The sequence below is a fragment of the Hevea brasiliensis genome, chromosome 4, assembly GCF_030052815.1.
Source record: "Hevea brasiliensis isolate MT/VB/25A 57/8 chromosome 4, ASM3005281v1, whole genome shotgun sequence".
Classification (NCBI taxonomy): Eukaryota; Viridiplantae; Streptophyta; class Magnoliopsida; order Malpighiales; family Euphorbiaceae; genus Hevea; species Hevea brasiliensis.
The window spans coordinates 57,283,391-57,306,558 of NC_079496.1; positions in this window are offsets into that span (position 1 = coordinate 57,283,391).

Genomic DNA, 23,168 nt, shown 5'->3' on the forward strand with positions numbered 1-23,168 from the left:
GATTAAAGTTTGAGTACACAGCTTGGGCAGTATTTTGGGAGCAAAAAGGGAGAGATTTGAAGAGGTTTGACAAGCTCCACTTGAGGTATATGTCCATTTCCTTCATCCTTGCTTTGTTAAAGTTTGTAAGGATGTTATGGGTGTTTGATTTATGAAGAAATTTTTGAGGTTTGATGTTGAATGTGAATGTGTACTTTTGGCAGCCATGGAAACACCTTGAAGGCAGTTTAATTGTGCTTGTAAATGGTGAATTAAATGATTGATTAAATGTATATTGTATAGGAAATTGTTTGGGTGATGTATACTTGGTATATATAAATGTGAAATGAAATTTAAAGCTTGGAAATTAATGGAATGTAAATGTACCATTGTGGCAGTTTGTTAACTCTTGAGGAATGCTGGAATTCATGCTTAGTTTATGAAATAATGGTGTTGAAATGTGTTGGTTGTTATGGCAGTTTGAGTGTATGTATGGTGGTGTAAAGTGGGACATGTAAATAGGCATCAATTGGTGATTGAATTGTTGTAAATTGAGTTGGAGAAATTCTGCACTTGTTGGTGCACATTGAATGTAATTGTAAGCTGCCAAAATGACCTATAATATGTTATAAATTATGTTTACGTTGTGGTACAACCAGAATTGGTTTGAAGGTTAAGTTTGGTGAGTGATGTGTATGCAAGAATTTCAATAAGGCAGTTTGAGTTTTAGGCCTATAACTTTAAGTGTGTGACTCCAATTGGTATGAGACCAATTGGAGGTGAAACTAGGCACAAAATGTGCCAACTTTCATGAAGGAAACATACCAAAATTCTGCTTGCAAGGTAGCTTGAAAAATGACCAAATCCGGATTAAGTGCAAATAAGGCCTGAAAATTGACCATTTGGGCAGCAGTTAGTGTTTAGGCCATAACTCACTCAAAACAGGTCCAATTGACCTGAAATTTAACCATGAATAGTTAAGACCCATATCTACAGGTCTTATGAAGACACCAAAGCCCAGAAATGACCATAAGCAAGTCAAACAGCTTTCACAAGTTCGGGTCCAAAAACTGGCCGAACCTAAAATGACCTAAAGTGACCTAAAATGACCAATTTTGGTGCAATTTGACCAGTAATAGTAAAATGACCATAAATTGGTCTATATAACTCAGAATGACCTGAAATTTTGTCCCGCGTTCCATAAGACATAGATCTACAAGTTTGTAGTTTTGACTGAAACCCGAAAACCAAGGGAACTTGGTCGTCCAGCTAGGTCAAACTAGTATCCCGAAATCCAGCAAATTGCAAGAAAATGCAGTATACACGTAAATGAACTTGGTAATATGTACCAACCCTAAAAGACTATCGAACGTGACATATTAGTAATGTTAAAACCTAAATTACCTAAAACGCATCGAGGGTCGATATGTTAAGTTGATTAAGCAAATAATAGCATTCAGTGAATTATTTATCAAACATTATCGTTAGAGACAGTTTAATTAAGTACTGGAACACTTCAAATTGTGTTTCTCAGTTAGCAAAAACTCAGGGAGAGGGAAGGAAACACTGAGTCAAGACCAAGAGACAGTTATCAGAGGTTTGTGCACAACTAGTTTTTAACTAATTTTGTTTGAATATTTCATATGATTAAATGACATATTTTTCTTATGTATTATGTTTAACAAGCACTGGATTTAATTCAATGATTATTGAAAATTGTTATAGTATGTATGAATTTAGCTTTGTGAAATGGTATTTTCACAAGTATTAAGCATTGTTATGGATTGAATAAATTATGTTTTAGAAAATTGTGATAGAACATGTTTTGAATTGTGATGGTAATTTTCATGAAAAATGCAAAATTTATTATTTGAATTGTGATGAGCATAAAAATTATTGGATATTGGAATTGAATTTGAATCGAATTATATTGTGATTTATGCTCACTAAAAGGATTGTGATATTATTTTATATCTCACTATAGATGTTGACTAGGTTATTACCCGTCTCTCTCATTTGTTGAGAAGACAATGGAGTTAGTTGTGTTTTGATTACCATGGTACGTGCACAGGCGTAGATTTTCCTCTGATTTGAGGTTAGATCTAGGTTTATTTTATCGTTATGGCCCTTGCGGAAGATTCATTATTGTGATGGTACTGTGCACGACGATTCTACCTCCCCGACCATAGGGAGTTAGAATCTGATTCGACCTCCCCAACCATAGGGAGTTAGAATCACATCGAATATGGCCCTTTCGGATTAGTCTTGCATAGTTAGTGAGATAAAGAATGATTTTTGAGATACAGCATGGTTTTTGAGATACAGCATGGTTTTTGAGATAAAGAATAATTTTTGAGATACAGCATGGTTTTTGAGATAAAGAATAATTTTTGAGATACAACATGATTTTTGAGATAAGAATGATTTTTGAGATACAGAATGGCTTTTGAATGGTAAAGAATTGTGATTTCAATTATGGTTTATATATAATTGATTTTGTTGGAATTACTTAAATGGTTAGTCATGATTTGATAAATTGAATTTTGTGATCAAAGTCATTTATACAAATGATTTACATTATTGGCAATGAATATTTTAAGTTTTGGAATTTGATGAGTATTCAGATTTCCAAATTATTTACTGTAAATTTTGTCAATGTATATTGTACTATGTTTTAAATTATAGTTGTGCACCACTGAGTTCACCACTCAGCGACAGCTTTGTATGCTGTCGCAGGTAAAAAGAGCATAGAGTAGTGAATAAGTTTCTTTGAAGACATATTCAGATCAGCTCCAGGTATATCATAGGTATACCCATGTACATAGGTTTTGATGTATGCATGTAATAATATGTATGTAAATTATTTGAGCAGTTGTATAAAAACTCTTGTAAAATATTTTGGTATGTAATTAAATGTAAATTATTGTAAATATAAAGTTGAGATTTCATTTACTTGAATAGTTTTGTATTATAAATTTTGAGTCTTGTAATCAATGAAATGTTTCTTTATGATGAGAGTAGTTTGAAAATGAATAGATTGTTTATTGAGAATTGAATTGTGAATTGAAATGAAGTTATTGAAGTTGTATTTGAGAAAACATATTGGGAGCATTTTCTTTTGCAGGATTGAAGAACTTTTTTCTTAAAATACAGCCGGCACTTTGCCGAAAAACTGAAAAAAAAAAATTTATAACACCAGATTTTAACCGATGATTTAAATTTCACGAAAATTGTTTTAAAATCCCTTGTAGTATATCTAATGGGTTATCGGTAGGCGAAGTACGGTAATTCATTAGGTGTACTACGGGATCATGTTGCATCTTACAGGGGAGTAGGGTGTGACAGTAGCGCCTTTTTATGTGTTTGGATTTCTAGTGAGACCGAGGTTCCATATATCCAAACAGCTTCTTTTGCAGCATCTGATGCAGTAATATACTCGGCCTCTGTTGTGGAATCTGCAGTCGTACTCTATTTGGAACTCTTCCAACTAACTGCACCTCCATTACAAATGAACACATATCCAGATGTAGACTTTCTATCATCGATATCTGATTGAAATCAGAATCATTATAACCATCCAATTGAAAGTCACCACCTCCATATATCAAGAATAAATCCTTAGTTCTTCTCAAGTACTTAAGGATATTCTTGACAGCTATCCAGTATTCCAAACCTGGATTGGATTGATACCTGCTAGTCATACTAACAGCATATGCGATATCTGGCCTAGTACACAACATTGTATACATCAACTTCCAATAGCCGAAGCATATGGAATCCTAGCCATTTTATCTCTTTCTTCAGGTGTCTTTGGAGACATCTCTTTAGAAAAGTGGATACCATGTCTCACTGGTAACAATCCTCTCTTAGAATTAAGCATGTTAAACCTCTTTAACACCTTTTCCAAGTATAGACTTTGGGATAAACCAATTATTCTTTTCGCTCTATCTCTATATATGCGAATCCCAAGAATATAGGTTGCCTCCCCTAAGTTTTTCATAGAGAATGTATTTGACAACCATACCTTTATAGTTGTCAACATACCTGTGTTATTACCCATTAACAGAATGTCAACCACATATAAGACAAGGAAAGTGATAGCACTTTCACTAACCTTCTTATATACACATGGCTCATCCTCATTTTTTATAAAACCAAATGACTTAATGGTTTCATCAAAATGGAAGTTCCAACTCCTCGAAGCTTGTTTTATCCCATAAATAGATTGTTATAGCTTGCGCACTTTGGAACCATCTTGGGATTCATAGTATGCAGCTATTGCTAATAGAATCGTAATTGATTTAAGCATGGAAACAGGCGAGAAAGTCTCCTCATAGTCGATTCCTTGCCTTTGGCGAAACCCTTTCGCTACTAGCCTTGCTTTATAGATCTCTACCTTTCCATCAGAACTAATTTTCTTCTTGAAAAACCCATTTGTTCCCTATAGGTACAATACCTTCAGGTGGGTCAACAAGATCCCAAACTTGAATCTTATATATGGAATCAATTTCAGATTTCATAGCATCAATCCATTTTGAAGAGTCTATATCTGATATAGCTTCCTCATAGGTAAGTGGATCATCTCCATGATCTACTTTTTCATGAGTAGACAACTCTTATTCTTCTTCATGAAGGAAACCATATCTCACTGGTGGGTGTGATACCCTGGTTGTTCTACGAGGAACAACTATAGATGTTTCATCAATAGTTGTGGGTTGACTAGATGGATCTATATCCATCTGATCGGTTGATTGGTCAGAATTCTCCAATTCTAACTCTATTTGCCTTCCTTTGCCTCTTTCTTGAACAAACTATTGTTCAAGAAATATGGCATCTCTACTTATCATAACATTTTGTGATTGTAACACCCTCACTGTAGCAATTCCATACATTTTATTGTTCCGGTGACCGGTGTCGGTCCGGACAGCTAGAACGTCTGGAAAAATAATTAGACTAAAGTGAGGAACCATAAATAACTCAAATATTGATAAGAAAAATTTAGTAAAAATTTTAGAAATAAAATACAACCAAGTTAAATGAGCCGGTGCCCTAGCGATGGGTAACCCAGCGGGAAGTTGCGGTTTTCGCAACTAGGAGCCCTAGACCTGGGGAAAAATTCATAAAATAATTTTTGGGACTCCAGAGAAGAGTCATTGAGGTTCCTATGGCATTAGAATGCCAAGAAAATATTTAGAAAAATTTTTCAATCGGTACAGACAATTTTGACCCGTTAAGCCAAACGGAGGGCATTTTGGTCATTTCGCCTTCAGAGGTGATTTTTGGCCGACTTGTCCAGTTGAGTAAATAATTAATATGACATAAAATATGAATAAACATTACTAAAAATTGAATTGAAAATGAGTAGAGAAAAGAAGAAAAGAAAATGAAGGAAAATGCTTAATTACGACATATGATGATGTCATTTAAAAGCCCCCTCCAATCACCATTTGACAAACCAATAAAAAGAGATAAAAATGACTTAAAATGAGACAAAAAAAACAAAGGAAACCAGCAGTTTCCTTCTTCATACGGGCTGGAATAAGAAAGAAACAGAAACAAAAAAAGAAAGAGACCTCCATTGAAGCTCTTGTCTCAAGCTTGATTCCCTTCACTCCCCACCATAAAATCCCTTCTTCTCTTCATTAAAACTTGTCCACTCATCTTGGGAAAGTGTTTGGCAGCCTAGAAAAGGAAAGAAAAAGAAGTTTGAGCTTGGGAAAATCTACCCTACAAGAGATTAGTGCACATATATACCTTAAACCCCTTTATTTCTATGTTATAAACTTGAAATAGGTAAGAATTTGTGAATTAAATGAACCAAATATATGTGTATGTCCACCATGAATTTCAGCAGCCCTAAGGAAGGAACAATGATGGAGTGTTTTTGATAGTTTTAATGGACTTAAAATGAATTAGAGATTATGTTTAAGGTGTATGTACACATATAGAATGAATGAAAGTGCTTAACTAGGTGTATGGGTGAATTGAAAGGGAAAATTAGGGTTTTGGGAGTGAAAAATTGGACTTGGCTTATGAAATGATTAATGGACATTCTAATGGTCAATTAGTGACCATTTGAGGCAAGTTAATTATAATTTGAAGTGAACTAATGCATGGCAAAGTGAATGAGTATGCTGCATAGTGAGTGCGTGAGGTGGTGAGATTTTAGCCCACTTAGTTAGCCATAACTTTGGCTGTGTAGGTCCAATTGGTGTTTGGCCAATTGGACATGAAACTAGACTTATAATGGCACATTTTTGCTGAAGAAATCATGCCCAAAAGACCAAAGCAAGAGGACCAAAAGTTGGCCCCAATCCGGATACCCTGCACCCAGAAACTGCAAAATGACTAACTGTTCATTTGGCCATAACGCACTGTAGAAATGGTCAATTGACCTGAAATTTTTACAGCAACAAGTTAAGACATAGACAAACAACTTTCATGAAGAAACCTACCCAAATTATGACCAGAACTTAATCAAAATGGCAGTCACAGTCACTATTCATGGTACTGTAGATTTGGTAAATTCTGCAGAATTGAAATCCGGCCAGCTGTGGTTTTTGGACCATATCTGGAGCTACAAAACTCCAAATAGAGTGATTCAAAAAAGGAAATTCAACTAGACAAAATAAGAAACAACTTTCATGTTTACCATTTCCTCAAATTTCCACTGTAATAGTCCCTAATAGAACAGTAAACTTATGGTACAAAAACTAAAAATTCTGCCACTTAGTGTTAGGCTTAGAAATGGTAATGGTGATCACTTCCAACAAGTATAAATGTGACACCCCTTACCCGTCTACAGTATATCCGGGTAAGATATGTCACACAGTGTATCGGCACACTCTATTTTTTTCCTTAATTAATTTTTTTGTCATAGTTTTGAATATAGTTTATGGAATATAATTTATTTAAGCCATTTATCAAAATTGTGCCATTATAAGTCTAGTTTCATGTCCAATTGGCCAAACACCAATTGGACCTACACAGCCAAAGTTATGGCTGTCTAAGTGGGCTGAAATCTCAGCCACCCTGCTGCACTCACTAGGCAGCATACTTATCAAATTTGAAAATTTTGCTTATGTAAATTGAGAATGTTTACATATGAATTGAGTACGAATGGAAATGTATGGAAATGATTATGAAATTGAGTTATATGAATGAGGTGTGAATTATGAGATGAATGATTGAGAAATGAAATTGAAAAATATTGAGATTTGATATTGGAGTTTGAGAGTGATGAGATATAAATATTGGAAGTGTTTTTCACAGGTTCCGAAGAACTGTTTTCTCCATTTTTAGCCGGTACTTCGCCGGATTTTCTTTAAAATTTTCGGAACCTCAAATAATTAATAATTTTTATAAATGGCTTAAATAAATTATATTCCATAAACTATATTCAAAACTATGACAAAAAAATTAATTAAGGAAAAAAATAGAGTGTGCCGATACACCGTGTGACATATCTTACCCGAATATACTGTAGACGGGTAAGGGATGTCACAGTGATGCAGGCAAATAAAAATAATATCCAAAACTATCTTTTGGATATCGACCTTTTTCTAATCTAGTTTCTAATTTATCAGTGTTCAGCTTTTTAATATAAGCTGGACAACCCCAAATCTTAAAATGCTTAAGACTGGGTTTTCTTCCATTCCATATCTCATAAGGTGTGTGTTTCACCCTACTCCCCTGTAAGATGTAATATGATCCCGTAGTACACCTAATGAATTACCGTACTTCGCCTACCGATAACCTATTAGATATACTACAAGGGATTTTAAAATAATTTTCGTGAAATTTAAATCATCGATTAAAATCTGGTGTTATAAAATTTTTTTCGAAATTTCGGCAAGGTGCCGGCTGTATTTTGAGAAAACAGTTCTTCAATCCTACAAAAGAAAATGCTCCCAATATGTTTTCTCAAATACAACTCCAATAACTTCATTTCAATTCACAATTCAAATTTCAATAAACAATCAAGTCATTTTCAAACTAATCTCATTATAAAGAAACATTTCATTGATTACAAGATTCAAAATTTATATTACAATACTATTCAAGTAAATGAAATCTCAAATTTACATTTATAATAATTTACATTTAATTACACACCAAAATATTTTATAAGAGTTTTTATACAACTGCTCAAATAATTTACATGCATATTATTACATACATACATCAAAACCCGTGTACATAGGTATACCTGGAGCTAATCTGAATGTCTCTTCAAAGAAGCTTACTCAATTGCTCTATGCTCTTTTCACCTGCGACAGCATACAAAGCTATCGCTGAGTGGTGAACTCAGTGGTGCACAACTATAATTTAAAACATAGTACGATATAAATTGACAAAATTTACAGCAAATAATTTGGAAATCTGAATACTCATCAAATTCCAAAACTCAAAATATTTATTACCAATAATGTAAATCATTTGTATAAAATGACTATGATCACGAAATTCAATTTATCAAATCATAACTAACCATTTAAGGTAATTTCAACAAAATCAATTATACATAAATCATAATTGAAATCACAATTCTTTACTATTCAAAAACATTCTGTATCTCAAAAACCATTCTTTATCTCACTAACTATGCAAGACTAATCCGAAAGGGCCATCTTCGGGGTGATTCTAACTCCCTATGGTCGAGGAGGTCGAATCAGATTCTAACTCCCTTCGGGGAGGTCGAATCATCGTGCACAGTATACATCACAATAATAAAACTTTCGAAAGGGCCATAACAAATAAGAACTTAGATCTAACCTCTAATAAGAGGAGAATCTAAGCCTGTGTACGTACCATGGTAATCAAAACACAACTAACTCCATTGTCTTCTCAACAAATGAGAGAGACGAGTAATAACCTAGTCAAGTATCTATAGTGAGATATAAAACAATATCACAATCCTTTTAGTGAGCATAAATCACAATACAATTCGATTCAAAGTCAATTCCAATATCTAATAATTTTTATGCTCATCACAATTCAAATAATAAATTTGAATTTTTCCATGCAAATTGCCCATCATAATTCAAAATATGTTCTATCACAATTTTCCAAAACATAATTTATTCAATTCACAACAATGCTTAATACTTGTGGAAATACCATTTCACAAAGCTAAATTCATACATACTATAACAATTTCAATAATCATTGAATTATATCCAATGCTTGTTAAACATAATACATAAGAAAAATATGTCATTTAATCATATCAAATATTCTTAATAAAATCAGTTAAAAACTAGTTGTGCATAAACCTCTGATAACTGTCTCTTGGCTCTGACTCAGTTTTTGCTTCCCCTTCCCTAAGTCTTTGCTAACTGAAAAACACAATTTGAAGTATTTCAGTATTCATTTAAACTGTCTCTAACGATAATGCTTAATAATTAATTTATTGAATACTATTATTTTCTTAGTCAACCTAAGATGTTGACCCTCGATGCACTCTAGGTGAATTAGGTCTTAATGTTACCAATCTGTCACATTTGATAGCCTCTTAGTTTTGGTACATGTTACACAATTTATTCTCATGTATGTTGCATTTTATTGTAATTTGCCGGATTCCGGTATACTAATTTGACCTAGCCGGATGACTTAGTTTCCTTGGTTTTCGGGTTTCAGTCAAAACTAAAAACTTATAGGTGTATGTCTTATTGCATGCGGGGCAAAATTTCAGGTCATTCTGAGTTATGTAGACCAAGTTATGGTCAATTTACCAATGCTGGTCAGGATGCATCAAAATGGTCATTTTAGGTCATTTTTAGGTCACTTTTGGTTCGGCTAATTTTTGGACCAGAACTTGTGTAGGCTATTTGGCTTTCTTATAGTAATTTCTGGACGTTAGTGTCTCCATAAGAGTTGTAGATATATGTCTCAAATATTCATGGTAAAAATTTCAGGTCAATTGGACCTAGTTTGAGTGAGTTATGGCCAAAACACTAACTGCTGCCCAAATAGTCAATTTTCAGGCTTTCAATGCACTAATCCGGATTTGATCATTTTTCAAGTCATCTTCCAAGCAGAATATTGGTAAGCTTCCTTCATGAAAGTTGGCACTTTTTGTGCCTAGTTTCACCTCCAATTGGTCTCATACCAATTGGAGCCACACACTTAAGGTTCTAAACCCAAAACATACACTGCCCTATTGTACATTATTCACCACTCATCAATTACACATTTAACACTTACCAAATCATTTCCTTCATGCCATTTCTGGTTTGTACCATAACATAAACACATTTAGCAACTCATTTTTGGTCATTTTGGTAGCCTATAACCACACTCAATATGCACGTTATAATCTAGAATTTTCCAAGTCCAAATTACAAATAATTTAACCACATGACAAGCTCATTTACATGTTCAAACTCAAACCTTTATACACATATACAAGCTGCCATAATAAGCACCATAATTCAACCATATAATTCCATAAACAAAACCATAAAATAACATATTTTGGTCCACACTTCAAGTTTGCCGAATTGTACATTTCTTTCAGTTACTTCAAAGCTTCCAAAATCAAGCGTACAATCACACACACATTTAGTATACATTATCCAATTTATTCCTACACACATAAACACTTTATCAACACTTTAATCTACCAATTACATGCAAGGATAAACTGCCCTTATTGAAGTTCCATGGCTGCCAAAAATATACCTCTCCCTTAACTCATTAGACTTCAAAAATCCTTCCACAATTCAACTACCCATAACATCCTCACAAGGTTTAATGAAACAATAATAAAAAATATATACTTACCACTTTTGAAACTCTTCAAAACTTCAACAAAACTTGATTTTCTTGCTGCCTATCTACTGCCCAAGTGGTGTAGAACAATTTTAGTAAAGGAATCAAGTGGAAAAATGGCTTGGATAATGGGAAATGGAAGCTTGCATGAATTCGGCCATGGAGGAATTCCTTTCTTCCATTTTCGGCTGGTTTTTGCAATGTTGAAGAAGGTGAGTTTCTACTGTCCAAAATGAAGGTTAATGGTCCACTTTAGGTGTTAGTGGACCACTAAGTGGAGATTTAATGTTTGTTTATTCTTAAATTTCCAAATTCTCACATTAAGCTCCTATCTTTTGCTAATTGAATTAGGTACCACTAATTTAATTTTTCATGACATTTTCCAAGTGTAATATCATGTATTTTTAATGAACATTTAGGTCAAAAGACAACTCGGGGTGTCAAATGACCACAATGCCCCTGCTTGGGTTGCATTCCCAATTTTTCGGTAACACCGAATTTTGTCGTTTTCTCGATTTCTCACTTTTCTTTGTACTAATTAATTAACTTTTCTTTGTTATTTCTAATGACATTTCTACTTCAATAGATGTTTATTTAAGTCCTAAAAATATTTTCCAGGGTTCCCCGCGGTCTAGGGCTAGTCAAAGGTCCACACCGCAACTTTCCAGTGCGGTCACCCATCGCTAGGGTTCTCGGCTCATTTAACTTAGTTACATTTCATTGCTATTATTTTTTCTTTGTTTTTCTTGTATTTTCTTTTCTTGTATTTCATTATTTTATGTCTCCTCATTAATATTGAAGTGTAGTTCTAGGCATTCTAGCTGTCCGGACAGACACTATCACCGGAACAGTAGAACGCACTACTGAACATAGGGGTGTTATAGTGTGGAAGATACTGATTTTAATGGAATCCTATTCAGAATATACAAAGCTAATTCTAATGCAAATCCCCAAAAGGAGATTGGCATATCAGTATAGCTCATCATACTACGTCCCATATTCAATAAAGTACGATTTCTCCTTTCATATACACCATCAGCTATGTTGTTCCTAGAGGAGTCAGCTGGAAAACAATGCCGTGCTCTCTCAAGTATTCATCAAATTCAGTACTCAAATATTCACCTCCACGATTTGATCGAAGAGCTTTAATACTCTTTCCTGTTTGATTTTCTACTTCAGATTTAAATTCTTTGAACTTTTCAAAGGATTCATGTTTGCATTTCATCAAATACAAATACCCAATCATTCATTTATCATCAGTAAAGGTAATAAAATAATGAAAATAACCTCTAGCCATTCCTTTAAATGGACCACATACATCACTATGTATTAGCTCTAAAATATTTTCAGCTCTTAGCCCTTGTCCAACAAAGGGTGATCTAGTCATTTTGCCCTGAAGGCAAGATTCACAAGTTGGAGTAGGCTCAGAGCCCAATGAGGATAGAATCCCCATTTTCTCTAGTTTTTCAATTCGATCTTCTGCAACATGACCTAACCTTAAGTGCCATATATATTTTGAACTAAAGTATATTTTCACCATGGCATTGCATTCTTTTAGATTGCTTGCATTAGATTTGTATTTAACATGATTATCTAGATAATAAAGTCCATCATGCATATAACCCAAACCAACATATTTATTTCCAAAATAAATATTGCAAACATCATTTATGAACTGAAGTTCATAACCATCTTTAGTCAAACTAAATATAGAAATGATGTTCTTAAAGGCATTAAGTACATGCATAACCTTATTTAAATACAAAACATGTCCACACATGTATAAAGATTTAGATCCTATGGCTAAGGATTCAACAGTTGAGCCATTGCCAATCCGGAATCTAACATCTCGTTACTGCAAGCATCTATTATTAGCTATACTCTAGGCAGTTCCTATTCCTGTGCCCATCATTAGGGCATTGAAAACACTTTGCTTTTGCCTTTGTGAACTTTAGTCTTCCCTATCTGTTTAGCTATCTACTTGGAAGGACAAGGAATCTGAGGTTTCTTTTTCTTATTGCCCTTATTCTTTTTGGACTTTCCAGCAGAAGAAGATGCAGTCAAAGCTACTTCTTTTCCTTTATTGCAGGGCATATTCTTTTGGGCAATACCAAGCATGTTAAGTAAACCAGCCAAGGTGCATTCCTATTTAGTCATATGGAAATTTGTCACAAATTTCCCAAAAGACTTAGGAAGGGACTGAAGGATCAAATCCATCTGTAGTTGGAAATCCATGTTGAAGTCAATATGTTCCAGCTGCTCAATCAGCCAAATCATCTTGTGGACATGATCCCCAACATTCTGTCCCTCAGACATCCTTATGTGGAATAGCTGTCTAGATATCTCATACCTAGCATTTCTGTTGTGCTCACCATACAACTCTTGTAGGTGAAGGAGGATCTGACTTGCACTCTGCATGTTTTCATGCTGCTTCTGTAACTCATTACTCATAGAAGAAAGCATGTAACACTTAGCTCTCATATCATGCTCCTTCCACTTGTCCAAAGTTTCATGTTCCTCTGGAGTGGCCTCTAGAGGTAAGGGACCAGGAACATTTGAGTCTAGAACATATCCTATATGTTCAAGGTTCATGACAAGTTTCAAATTTCTTAGCCAATCAGACAGATTAGGTCCTGTCAACCTATTGCAATCAAGTATGCTTGCAAGGATATTGGATGGTGGTGGTTGTTCTGTGCTCATTATTATCAGAAAATTAACTGCAAAAAATAACCAGACTAATTAGTAAATGTATCATGTAATTAATCAAAATGATTATGTGCCACACCCTACCCCTCTGTAAGGCCTAACATGATCCCATAGTATACCTAATGAATTACCAACTTCGTCTACTGATAACCCATTAAATACACTACAAGGGATTTTAAAAGTTTTCTTACTTCTTTTTATAGTGGTGAGCACTATTTACAGGTGTTAAAAACCTTTTTGAACTGAAGTAAAACAGCTAACACACTTGGACTATTAATAATTTCTGTAAAAATTTTGGCAGAATACCATCTATATTTTGGACAAAATAGTTCTTCAAAAACCTATAAAAAGCACTTTAATATTTTTCTCAATCTCAAACTCGAACATAATTCAACACAATATGCTTTTCAACTCAATCCACAATAATTTTTTTCAAAGACTGAGATAAAAGAAATACAGTACAAATTTTACAAGCCAAAATAACTCATAATTTACTTTACAACTTCAATGTACAATTTTAATTTACAACTGCTCAAAACCAAGAATAATATATATATACAGTGAACATACATTATAGTACAAAATGCAAAATGTGGTATACTCAATATACCCGATGATCTCTCAATGTAGTACTAGCAGCCTAGTCTGCTGCCCTGTCAGTCTGTCTACCTGCGACAGCAATGAAAAGCTATCGCTGAGTAAAATTTACTCAATGGTGCACAATAACAATTTGAAATGCGATATATATAAATCTTTTATTGACAATTCACAAATCAAATAGTTCACAAAATTTACAAAGTTCATATAATACAAATTTGATCAAATAACTGAGTAACACAGTTTTGCCAATCAATAACACAATTTGATCAAATAACTGAATAATACAGTTTTGCCCATCAATAACACAATTTGATCAAATAACTGAATAATATAGTATTGCCGAACAATAACACAATTTGATCAAATAACTGAATAATATAGTGTTGCCGATCAATAACACAGTTTGATCAAATAAATGAATAATATAGTGTTGCTGATCAATATCACAATTTAAGCCATGACACAATTTTTCCACACATGCCGTGTTGTACACCACGACAAGACACACTCACCCCAATAATCAAAATCAATGAGGGAGGAAGCTAGCTAAATAATGAGAACTCATCCACACTCACCTCAGACTGGCAAGTCAAAGAGGGAGGAATATAATCACACTCACCCCAGACTGATAGGTCAAAGAGGGAGGAATATATCACACTCACCCCATAAATGGAGGAGGAACATAGTAACAGTGTCATGCAAAGTGTGAATCAAAACAATTTCAAATCATAATATTTCATACAAACCATAAATCACATTTTATCTCAAAATTTCCATTTGCAAAGTTGGCAACACAATAATTTCCAAATAATATTCCCAAAACCAAAGCAATAAAAAATTATTCATAACTCATTTCTCCAAATAAATTTGCTAGTAAAAGCAATGAATATAAAAGTATTGTGCACGGACACAATTTAAAACTATAACGTTCAATTAAATTTTTAAGTAGAAAATGAGAAGTCAAAATTATCGTGCACAAACATAATTTAAAACAATGACATACAAATGATCATAATTTATTTCAATTGAAAAATTCAAAAGAAATAACTATTGTGCACAAACCTCTGATAACTGTCTCTTAGCCTTGACTCAGTGTTTCCTTCCCTTTCCCTGAGTCTTTGCTAACTGAGAAACACAATTTGAGGTGTTTCAGTACTCATTTAAACTGTCTCTGACGATAATGCTTGATAATTAATTCGCTGAATTCTATTATTTGCTTAATCACCTAATATGTCGACCCTCAATGCATTCTAGGTAAATTAGGTTTTAATGTTACTAATATGTCACATTCAATAGTCTTTTAGGGTTGGTACATGTTACCAATTTCATTTCCATGTATACTGCGTTTTATTGCAACTTGCTGGATTCCGGGATATTAGTTTGACCTAGCTGGACGACCTAGTTCCCTCGGTTTTCGGGTTTTGGTCAAAACTACAAACTTGTAGATCTTGTCTTATTGCACGCGGGGCAAAATTTCAGGTCATTCTGAGCTATGAAGACTACGTTATGGTCATTTTACTATTGCTGGTCGAAATGCATTAAAATTGGTCACTTTAGGTCACTTTAGGTCACTTTTGGTTCGGCCAGTTTTTTGATCCGAACTTGTGCAAGCTGTTTGACTTGCTTATGGTCATTTCTGGGCTTTGGTGTCTTCATAAGACTTGTATATATGGGTCTTAACTATTCATGATCAAAATATCAGGTTAATTGGACCTGTTTTGAGTGAGTTATGGCCAAAACACTAACTGCTGCCTAAATGGTCAATTTTCAGGCCTTATTTGCACTTAATCCGGATTCGGTCATTTTTCAAGCTACCTTGCAAGCAGAATTTTGGCAAGCTTCCTTCATGAAAGTTGGCACATTTTGTGCCTAGTTTCACCTCCAATTGGTCTCATACCAATTGGAGCCACACTCTTAAGGTTTTAAGCCCAAAACACAAACTGCCCTATTACATTTTGTTTGTACTCATCAAGATCACCTTTAACACTTACCAAACTTCACCTTCATGCTAATTCTGGTTTGTACCCTAACCTAAACATATTTTACCACATATTGTTGATCATTTTGGCAGCTTACAATCACATTCAACATACACCATAAAGTGCAGAATTTGTCAAACTCATTTACAACAATTTAATCACCTATTCATGCTCATTTACATGTCCAAATTCACACCATCACACATATACCCAAACTGCTATAACAATTAACACAATTCAACATTAATATTCCATAATCCAAATGTAAAATAACATCCTTATGGTTCACCAAACCAGGCTGCCGATTCATGCATTACATTCCCTAAATTTCCAAGCACTCAAATTTCAATACACATTCACATATACTAAGTATACATCACCCAAATAATTTCCTACACACATAAACATTTAATCAATCCTTTAATCCACCATTTACAAGCAAAGTAAACTGTCTTCAAGGAGTTTCCATGGCTGCCAAAAGTGCACATCCCCATTCAACATCAAACCTCAAAAATCTCTCCATAAATCAAATACCCATAACATCCTTACAAACTTTAACAAAACAATAATCAAAAGCACAAACTTACCTATTGATGAGGCTTGTTAAATCTTCACCAAACTCCTTAAATTTAGCATCTACTTCTTCCTTGTGAGGTGGGGATCAAGATTGGTGAAGTGACTTTGGTGTTTGGAGGTGAAAATGGAGGAGATTTGTAAGCTTGAATAAATGCGGCAATGGAGGATTTGGAACTCTTCTTTTCGGCATGGAAGAATGGATGAAGATGGTGAAGTGTTTAGCGGAAGTACACCTACCCATATGATGTTTATTTAATCCCCAAAGTGCTCCACTCACCAATATTTAATTACATTATAAGTTAAATGTGTTAATTACTCAATTTGAATCCCATTTTCGCTATTTATATTAGGTACCCCTAATTTAATGTTTCATTATATTTTGCAAGTGTAATATCATGTATTTTCAATGGACATTTAGGTTAAAAGACAACTCAGGATGTCAAATGACCATAATGCCCCTGTTCGGGTTGCATTCCCGATTTTTTGGTAACACTGGGTTTTGTCCGTTTTTCGATTTCTCACTTTTCTTTATACAAACTATTTAATTTTTATTTAATATTTCATATGGTATTTATACTTCAATAAGAGTCTATTTAAGTCCTAAAAATTTTTTCCAGGGTTCCACGCAGTCCAGGGTTAGTCAACGGTCCACGCCGTGACTTCCCGGTGCGGGCACCCATCGCTAGGGTTCTCGGCTCGCTTAACTTGGTTACATTTCTTTGCTATTATTTTTCCTTTGTTTTTCTTGTATTTTCTTTTCTTATATTTCATTATTTTATGTCTCCTCACTCATATCGAAGTGTAGTTCTAGGCATTCTAGTTTCCGGACAACACTGGTCACTGGAATAGTAGAACGCACTACCGAACATAGGGGTGTTACATTATGGTCTTTTAATCAAATTGGTCCTTCCACTAACTTAGCAAATCCTACACTTCCAAAGTAGAAAATAGAAATCCTAGTTGGATGGATTTCTAGTGGGTGATTGAATTCTTATAATTCTATTAATCATCATCAGGTACATCCATTATTGGAATTACAATAAACTATAAGTGAGTAACTCCTTGCCCATCACATCTCATGTGAGGTTCAATCCATTACCTAGCCCCTAATGCTCAAAATCTCAAGTACATCCATTATTGACTTATCTTGCATTAGTTAAGTTGATCCCATTGAGCCAGTAATTAGGCAAATAATTTTAATGTCCCAAGTTACATCCAATAGTGGCCACCAAACCATTTACATATTCATAACATCTCATGCTTAACGATTATTCTTAAGAATATCTCTTAAATTAATTGCATCATATGCAACTATTTAAAATTTCTCAAAATAATTGCCCTAATGGAGGGCCCATGTTATAATTATTTTAATTTTAACATATCCAACTTAATCATTTGTTTAGAAGATTTTGTGGTCATCCTAATTACTATTAAAGTCTCATTTTCCACATTATCCAATTAGCATGCATACATCACATACTTGCATACATTCCCATACATCTCAAGCATTCATGGATAATAAATAAATATGGTATGATCATGGGCTTTTCTAAGGGATTCAATTCTGAGCTACCAAGAATTGAATCAGGGCATTCCTAGGTGCATTTCATTCATTCATATTACAAGAGTTGCTGAAGGAGTACATAATCAACACTTGATCTTGAATTCCTCCCACTGGTCCCATCAATGCTCTTGACCTCTTTGTTCTTCTTGTAATCCAATTACATAGTAATCCTTGGTATACCAAAGCGAATTTACAAGAACTAAATAAATGAAATTACAACCCAAAAATTATTACAACCTTAATAATACATGCCCAAAAATAAATTAAAATAAATTAATCTAAATTACAACCCAAAGAAACATAAAAGAAATAAATCCAATCACATTGGTCTTTTATAGTCCCTGATCATCCATCATGCATATCACTATTTAACAACTAAATAAAACATACATACTTAAATTAAATTGAATATCTCATATTCAACTTAAAAATCCAAATTTGAATATGAGTCAAACAAATTTAAAAATTTAGATTTGAATTACATTCAAACAAATTTAAAAATTCATATTTGAATCACATTCAAACAAATTCAAAAATTCAGATTTGAATCACATTCAAACAACTTTAAAAATTCAGATTTGAATCACATTCAAACAATTTTTAAAATTCATATTTGAATCAAAATTTAATTGTGTGATTAAAACTCTAATTAAACAATTTAATTAGACATAAAATGGACATAATTATGAGCATTAGATTATACAACAATTGCACAAATATTGCCCAAAACCATGCGGACCATAAGGGATGAACAAACCTTGAGCACACAATGGTGTTCATCGGCAAGCCGCCACCTTTCTTTGCAACCAGTAATGGATCTATCATCTCATGATCATACCACACAATTAAATCATATAATCAACAATCTAAATGGCAAATATAGTGGCTCTGATACCAATTGAAGGAGCGAAAGCATGAAAAACAAAAGTTTATATCATTGAATTCAAAAATTTTTCACCTAGGGTCATATGCATCATGCAAAATTCATTTTTAACTATTTGATTTGAATGATAAACAGTATATTAAAACTCTTTTAATATGTTTTGGATCTAGATTTTCCATTTAAGATTTTAGAATTAATCAGGTTAATTTATTAGAACCCTAGATTAGATCAAGAATAAGTGCACTAACCTTTTGATGCACTGCAGTGTGTTTAGCACCTTTGGGATGTGTCTTTAGGATACCAGATGTTGTCCCTCCAGCTTGTCCACACCAAGATCACCTATGGCAGCCCTTGAACAGCTTCTAAAGCTTTCTCTATGAATTAGAAAATCAAGTTTTGCCTTTTGAGAGATTACAGATGTAAACAGGACACTAGAAATAATTTCTAGTATTTTCAATTCAAGAGATTATTTGCTAATCTTTGAATTAATGAGAGATGAAGAAGAAGAGAAGGGAGAGCAGCCAAGGGTCGCGGCACAAAGAGAGAATGGCAGCTTGTGTATTTTGTTCTTTCATCCTTACACTTATATAGTTAGGTCACCACTTAAAACCTTGCCACATGTCACCTTCTAATTGGCTCTAGGTTTAATTGACCCAATGACATTGTGCCAAGTGCCAAACCTATATTTAATCTTGACTTTTATCATCTTACATGATTAAAAGACATATGGCAAGCTTATATGTAGTGCCATGTGTCACCATCTCATGGTGCCACATGTCACCCTGTGAAATGACCAAAATACCCCTACGTTTTAATTTTGAGTTCTCAATCCAAAATAATTATTTCTCTTCTTCTAATCAATTTATATCAAATATAAATTAATTAATTAATCTCTATTAAATAATTTCTCTTTAATTAAATTCATATTTAAACACTTTAAATATAAATTTAACTTATACTATACATCCAATAACTTAGATTTGGTTTCAAGCCATGCTAGGGACTTTGCAATCTAATTGCAAACCAAACCTATTTAATTAATCAATTAAACTCTTCAATTAATTAATTAAATCATATTTAATTTGGTGATTACTTGCATATATGTGTGACTTACTAGGCTCATCACTAATCGGCAATGAGACATTATATCAACTCTTAATATCATCAGAACTCTTTCTTACCATAAATGATTTTTCTAAATCATTTTATGCACCTCATAGACCATGGTTAACACCTAGCATAGCATGCCATGGTCACCCAATTAGTAATAAGGTTTACCTTAAATATACCTATAATCATATTACCATGCACTAGAATCTATCTGTCACAAAATCCCAACTCAAGCTGGAGTCATGGTTTATGTCAAACCCCATTTGCTATGAATATTATGTTCTCTTTTAATTCCAGTTCTTGATTAAAAGATTTTCTCATCAGAAACTCTTTTCTGATTAAATCATCTATCACTCATATTCTTAACAACTTAAGAATAGAATTTCTAGCAAAATATCAATGGACCTTTTCTATTACACATAAATATATTATGTAAATGGAAAAGTAAAAATGCCTTTTATTAATAAAACATATACAAGATACATACTAAATGATATGCTCTAGGGCATATTACTAACACTACTAACAAGGTAGACTTTCTATCATCCATATCTGATTGGAAATCAGAATCAGTATAACTATCTAATTGCATGTCTCTACCTCCATATATCAAGAATAAATCCCTAGTTCTTCTCAAGTACTTAAGGATATTCTTGACAGCTATCCAGTGTTCTAAACCTGGATTGGATTGATACCTGCTACTCAAACTAACAGCATATGCGATATCCGGCCTAGTACACAACATTGCATACATCAAACTTCCAATAGCCGAAGCATATGGAATCCTGGCCATTTTATCTCTTTCTTGAGGTGTCTTTGGAGACATCTCTTTAGAAAGGTAGATACCATGTCTCACTGGTAACAATCCTCTCTTGGAAGTAAGCATGTTAAACCTTTTTAACACCTTTTCCAAGTATAGACTTTGGGATAAACCAATTATTCTTTTTGCTCTATCTCTATAGATGTGAATCCCAAGAATATAGGTTGCCTGTAATACCCCTCACCCGACTACAGTGTAGCCGAGCAAGGCATGCTACATTCGGTGCCAGAGCACCCTAACTTATCTTACTTTATTTCTTTAAAAAAATTGATCTCGTTATATTTAATATCGATTATTTTTTGACGGAAAAACTAACAGAGTTTCTCCTATTTTATTATCGTTTGACGTGTTTTACTATTCACCTGTTTGAAAATTTCAATAATATTTTACAATAAAAAAAAATCTTATCAATTATTCTTATTATTCACATCTCATTCATATATCTCAATTTCATATTCATTTCCATGCATTTCCATTCATGCACAATTTATACATATAAGTTCTCAAGTTTCATTAATTTACATGATTTACAGACTGATTACATAAACTCATAATTTACATGATCTACAAATTAATTACAATTCCATAATCTATATTTCAACATACAATTCATAGTTTACATTACAAATAATAACTAATTATAATGTGCAAAATACATAATATGATCTATATGGGCCCTATCTACATGCATTGCTGAGGAGGTGACAACCTTGAACAATCTACAGATTAGAACTCCAAAATCTCTGTTTGGTATTCGCTGGGCTTTAACTTTAGTACCTGTGCGAGGAAAAAAATCCATCGCGCTAAGCATTGCTGCTTAGTGGTGCAATTATATAACAAGGAAATAATATGACAAGTAAAAATAATTGGAGCATATTTTCTATACTCAATAATTTTACTGGGTTCATATGAAATTTTCCATACAATATATCTTTTGTCATTTATGTTGTTCTCTAGAATCACTTCTTTCATAAGTTTATAATAATCATTTATATCATGTATAAATAAATCTAAAATTTATACTTATGCTTGTATTCTTATGAAAGTCACATTTATAATGTCATTTAAATTATAATTCTTCTACTAGTCTTTTTATCACTTCCTTGATACTTTCTAAGTTGTTTACAATCATTTCGTAATATTTAAAATTTTTAGAACTAGTTTAATTTACTTCAGATCATTCTAAGGAACAAATTTTTGGAGCTAATCTAATTTATTTCAGAACTTCTTCTCATTTATTTACTTTCTAGCATTTTTAATTGCTAATATTCATAACTTATTTTAATAAATTAGACTGCCCAAGTAACCTACAACAGACTAACTAAACTGGATAACGGGTCGTTGGCACTGGACACCGCGGTGCCTCGGGCCGTCTTACCATGTGACACTGAACGTCAACCACGTATGCAATCAGTATAGCTAAAAAGCTATGATAACACATAATCGGGCATTAAAGCCATGAGTGCGGACATAAAGCCATCAGTACGGGCATAAAGCCATGAATACGGGTATAAAGCCATGAATATAGGCATAAAGCCTTTCACAGTACTGCTATAACAATACCTTATTGGCATGTCAAACTATCCAATCTGACACATATGTCTAGGCAATACAAGAGCACATAATATCATTAAATATTAATATATTGTGTTTTATGACTTCATTATTTCATAATAATTTTCAATTATAATGTATACATTCATTTGATCATATATATGATCACAATTCACATCAATTATCCTTTTATATCATTGTACTCAAAGTATTTTTTCTTTCTACAATAATTAGAACTGATGTCTTCATACATTAATATGGTTCATTTATTCATTCATTATGTTATTCATATTGATCACAATTCAAAACAATGGTTCACATGTACCTTGTATTCAAAACATTTTTCCTTTCTAATTTATACATTTTATGAATTCTATTTGTGATGGGCATATAAGCCCTAACTACCTATTCACATCAATTAGGTGACTTACTTTTCATGTTTCAAGCAATCCATGAACATTTCATGGATTTCAAATTTATGGCCTTAATTTCCCTTTAATAATATAGTTCTTACACTTTGTGTCTTTGTTTTACTATTCACTTAAATTGTTGACTTTTTAATACATAATAAATTTATTAAACCCAAGTTCACCAAGATACCACATTTTGCATTCTAAAGTTGTT